This window comes from Otolemur garnettii, unplaced genomic scaffold, assembly GCF_000181295.1.
Source record: "Otolemur garnettii isolate 467f Iridium unplaced genomic scaffold, OtoGar3 scaffold00013, whole genome shotgun sequence".
Classification (NCBI taxonomy): Eukaryota; Metazoa; Chordata; class Mammalia; order Primates; family Galagidae; genus Otolemur; species Otolemur garnettii.
In genome coordinates this window covers 24618937-24624412 of record NW_003852408.1, presented here as the reverse complement: position 1 = coordinate 24624412, position 5476 = coordinate 24618937, and the positions used below count along the sequence as shown (strand labels likewise).

The 5476-nt window shown below is 42.1% G+C and overlaps 1 pseudogene; it reads right to left on the bottom strand.

Annotated features, from left to right (window-relative positions):
- Positions 1 to 2595, bottom strand: part of LOC100957295 — a 3189-nt pseudogene extending 594 nt beyond the window's left edge.
- Between the last annotated feature and the right edge of the window lie 2881 nt (positions 2596 to 5476).

Sequence of the window (5476 nt, the reverse complement as noted above, 5' to 3'; positions counted from 1 at the left end):
GTTATGGCCATTCACAGTATGGTATTTCTGAATGACAATCTTATCCACAGAATCATGGTCATCAAACGTATCAAAGGCAAAGCCCTCTTCTTGCCACTGCCTCCATCAGTCATGACTTCAATCACTTCCATTTTCCCAAACTGTTCAAAAGAGTCTCTGAAGTGATGTCTTCAGTATATTCTCTAATGCCACCAGCAAAGATCTTTTTCACAGTTAAGGGGCACCAGGGCTTTGAGAATCTTCTCTGGAAACGGCTCTCTCTGGTTCCACGACTCTTCCATCCACCTTGTGTGGCCTTGCATTCATGGCTGCATCCACCTCCTCCACGGCAGCGGATCTGACAGACCCAAAGCCCCTGGAGTGCTTGGTGTTCGGATCTCTCATTACCACACAGTCTGTGAGCATCCCCACTGCTCACAAAGGCTCCTCAGACTCTCCTCAGTCGTTTCAGCTCGACCCTCCAATGAAGAGCTTCCGCAGCTGTTTGGGCTCTTTAGGAGACTCTGACTTAGACCTGACGGCGGCGGGAAGAGAGGCTTTAACGATGCTTCCTCGGCAGCGTCCACAGACAGAGAGGGACTTCAGGCAGTTTTAGACACTAGAAAGTGGAGATAACATTTAAAATTTTTAAAGTCAGAAAAAAATCTGGATTTCTAGTTTCTCATGAAAAATCAGAAAACTTAGTGGCACTGGGCTCATTAACCTGGAGATAACAATTAGGTGCAGCTGTGGAGGGTGCTGTCCCAGTAGACACGGTGTACACTTTCTTGTTTGCCACAGTCCCCATCATTCCTTATTGCCTGGTCCCTTCACTTTTTTAACTACCTGCTTAGTCCCTGTAGGCTTTGGAGTTTTCAACCCTTGTTTTATGGGGTGTCAGTGCATTGAGGAGGAGGATGCGTTCCTCACAGCATCTCTGACATGACCTTTGGCCATTGTGTCTAACTTTATCTCATGTTAACTATGACCAGGTTATTTTTTGTGACTTTTATTCCACACATTCTTATTGTTTTAGTAATATTTCTTCTTGCTTGGTAACCACCATGTGAGGTTTTTAATCTGTCCATAAACACAAAAATGGCCACCAGTGGCCTTCCCACCGCTGTCAGGTCTGCAGACAGGCCAGATCCCAGGCCAAATGGGGAAGTGGCCAAGTTGGCTGGAGGCATGGCTTCTCCCACTCAGCACCTGCTCACTGGGACTAGAGGTTCCCTGAGAACTTTGCTCTAGGAGCCTTGTTGTTCCAGCGTTTCCTTCCTTAGTCACTACTGAGCATGACCTCACAGCACCCTGCATGGCTCCGGGTTGGCCTATTGAACTGCTTAGCATGGGCTTAATACATGAGAAGGAATACCAGAGCCATGCTGGAGAGGTCTCTATCCCATACCCAGCACAAGGAAATTTGATCCACAAGGGAGTAGGTAAGTCATATGATTCTAGAGAAGCTAGGGAGGGATGAAAAGGATGGTGAGGGGGCAAGAGAAATGGGGGGGCAGGTGGTTAAGGTGGGGTGATCAGGAAGGGGAGGGATAGAGCAAAGCGTGGGTACATTGCAGAGTGGGTGCAGAATGAAATTGGGGATTCCAGTCACCACTATCATTTTTGTCTATAGTGTGGTTTATTACCTTTGCTGACCCAGAATGTCTTGTATGGATCTCATTTCTTTATAGTGACCGACAGAGAACCAATGAAATAGATGAACCTTGCTGTTACGTTGGAGGGAGAAGGGCCTCTAAATGCTCTTTTATTCCATAAAGGATCTGTGTATTAATAATACAACCACTACAATTTAACTTAGATCTTTGTAGCACATCACCTCATTGGATGAATGTTCAGCTTGCACATGTTGTTCTGTCTCTGGGAAATGTCCCAGAAAATGAAACAGGATATGTGTCCTTGGGTCTCACCAGCCTACAGCTCAAGATCTATCTGTGCCAAGGTTCAGGCTATGATAAAGAGTGGTTTTCTTTCATGACATAAATATCATTAAAAATTAGAAACATATGCCAAACTGATTTCCATTTAATAATTTATCTCAATAAGCAAACACACATTTAACTAAATGTAAATGCCAAAATATAAAAACTGACAAATTTTCCGTACGTTCAAGTTTCCCATTTGCCAGTTTTTGAACTCCTCCTCAGACTGTGCTGAGCTCTGACCTTGGGCCCTGCAGTCCTGAGTCGCCCGCTCCTGCCACTGCACTGCACGGCCTTTCTGCTGCTCTCAGCCATTCTTGAGTTTTGCTAAACTGCATTTCCTGTAAACCCTTTAGTAAAGCAAATCACCACAAAATGGATTGGGAATTCCCAAAAGAACAACATTATAATTGAGTGTTGTCTTCTTGGCTTAGATCATGAAATCTCATATCAAATAAACCAAAGATTGACTACCAGTCTTTCATTTTTAAAAAAATAATAATATTAAGTTCCATAAAATGGGAAGAAATGCCTATATGTGCTGACTGCAAAAAGGCTCAAATACAAAGGTTATATGAAGTCCAGAAAAATTCTAGCTTTGCTGTATCATAAATGCAACTGATCTTACGTGACTATATTCACTATTCACTAGAATAACCACCCGTTCAATGGACATGGCCGATGTACGTATTTTACCAGAGTACAACTCTGTGAGGTTTTATACCACAACTAATCTCTAAGAAAAAACCACTTGTGTACTTTTGATTTAGTGTCAGAGATGACTAGCCACAATTATTTGACAATGTTATTAAAAATACTTGCATGTATTTATGGAAGGCTGGATTTTTTTCATGTTTCAACCAAAATAACAAATGCATGAGCAGATATGAAAATTCATGTCTCCTAATGAGACAAACAGGAAGTGACCTGCAAAATGTAAAATGCTCAAGAATCTAGTCTTCTCACGACACTGTTTTATGGGAAAATAGTTGTTTATATAAACGTACATTATTTCTGTTACTACGTAATGGGTATTAATGTTATTCTAAATAAATTAATAAATATTTTTAACAAAATCTTCAAAATTCAACCATCCACAAAACATTTACTTAGTGATCATTTTCTTCACATTTCAGACCTTGAAAACCTTCTGGGGGATTATTTTTACAATCTGCATTTTTCAGAAGTTGGGTAAAACAGAATGTTAGTGCCTCGGTGGCAGGCTGGGTTCCCTGGAAAGCCAACTTGGAGATGGAATTTCTTTCAAAGGGCATGGCCTTGGGAAGGAGGGAGGCAGAAGGAGAAGGCAAGCTGTCCTGAGAGGTGGCTTGGCACGCCCCACAGAGAGCTCCGGAGGGAGAATGGTCCCACAGAATTGGATTGCGCTGGGGGCAAAATTAGGGTTGGCAGGTAAAAAACAGGGTACCCAGTGAAATTGGAATTTCAGATTCAAATTTTGGATGGGATATATTTATACTAAAAAATGATTCATTGTTTATCTGAAATTCAAGTTCTCCTGTTATTTTTATTTCCTAAATCTGGAAAGTTTATCCAAAATGGCCAGGCCTTTGTATCTGCCCTTCAAACAGTTACTGGATGTGAATCACTCCAGGAGTTGTGTGGCCCCGGGGCGTGACAGCTTTCTGTTGCTGAAGCAACCCCTGAAGAGGCTGAGAGCTGAGGGGGTTTTGCTGACACCACTCCCCTCAGCTGGGCAATAAGCACTTCCTTGAGGTACACTGGGGCAGCCCAAGTCCATGTCCGTCCCACCATCTTGTTGCTGTTGTTGTTTTTAATGTTTCCCCATTGCAACCAGAAATAGCAAAAGCATCATTCATGACAAAAATAAAAAATAATAAAATAAATAAAGAAAGAAAGCTAGCTCAACAGCTGGGGCACCGGCCACATACACTGAGGCTAGTGGGTTCGAACCCAGCCCAGGCCTGCTAAACAACAATGACAACCACAACAACAAAATAGTCGAGCGTTGTGGCAGGCTCCTGCATTCCCAGCTACTTGGGAGGCGGAGGCAACAGAATCTCCTAAGAGATTCAACCAAGAGTTGAGGTGGCTGTGAGCTGTGATGCCACGGCACTCTACCCAGGGCAACATAGAGAGACTCTGTCTCAACAAATAAATAAATAAATAAAAGCATCATTTAATTAATCTTAGGACTATAATTAGGGTGAAAGTTATTCTTTTTCAAAACTGGCCTCGGTGATATTCAAATACCATATACATAAATAAGTACTTCAGAGCAGCTGCTGTCTGTTCCTTCCATTGTCTCTATCAGAGATTGTCTCTACTAGACAGGACTGCAGGGATCACCCATCTGAATTTGTCCAAGATATTTTTTGGTTTATGGGTCTTATCCTTTTTGCTCTCAAAAGTGTCATAGTTTGGAAAATAACATATCTGGTCTCTTCAGTTAGAATTTTCCTAGCGCTGCTCACTGCAGGTAGACACCAGCCCCAACTTCTGTAGAATGGGAAACAAAGCTGCTGAGCCCTCCATCCCCAGCCAGGGATTCACTCTCTGTGCCCAGATCTGCTTCTGAAAAAGTCCCCGGTAAAACTGATTGGCCACCCTGAGCCAATCAGGTGTGGCTGGAAAACGAAGCTCTGTGAGTGGTCCAGCTTGGGTCAGGTGAATGAGCACGAATGAGCTATGACTGGGTATAGGGGTGGGGGAACTGGGAGAGTAGGAGCCTGAGGTATAGACCCGGCCATGGGGACCTACTTCTCAGGGTGTTTTCACAAGTGGGAAGGTAGCTGAGTAGGGAAGGTTCCCCAAGAGGGGTCTGCTGCAAGTTAATTTAGTACCATGTGCGATACTACTTATTTGCCCCAAATTTCTCTCTCAAGTTTTGTATGCAGCTCTTTCATTAAAATGCTTTAGGATTTAGATGGTTATCTTCACCTTGTCTACACTATTAATGATTTAAAACCTTTGAAAATATCCTGTCTAATTCTTTATCTTGCCAGACGGTATGGTTCTTATCTTTTTGAAGGCTCGTCTAGCACCAGCTTGGTCATTTAAAACGCTTTTTTCTGGATTGTGGCCATTTTCTTTATGGAGTTTGCATATCGGAGTTTTGTGTGATTTTGATCATATATTCTGTTTGGTTACCAACATTGTTTTGTTGGCATTTTTCAGATGAAGTTCTTTTAATCAAGGAATAGTCAATATTGGCACCACACTCTGTTTTTCATACTGGTGTGTGTGTGTGTTATTAAAAGTTGTGATTTGAATAATAATCTATGTGTGCAGTGATGTTTCAAGGTGGGATGAATGACTATTTAGAGACATATAAATAGTTTAGACTACTTTTTCCCAGAACTTACTTGTTGTTATTAAATCTCTTGTATCAGTTTTTCCACCACGTTCTACCGCCTCGGAAATCTGTTTATAGTTTATCCCTGTTCACCCAAACATTTTGGTACATGGAAGAACTTAATGTTTTTTGCTAGACTGGGCATTTCACCAGGCAATCTTTCCCTCAGATAATTTATCAAAATAGCCAATAAAAAGTCTTAGAACTGGACCCTGAAGAATCC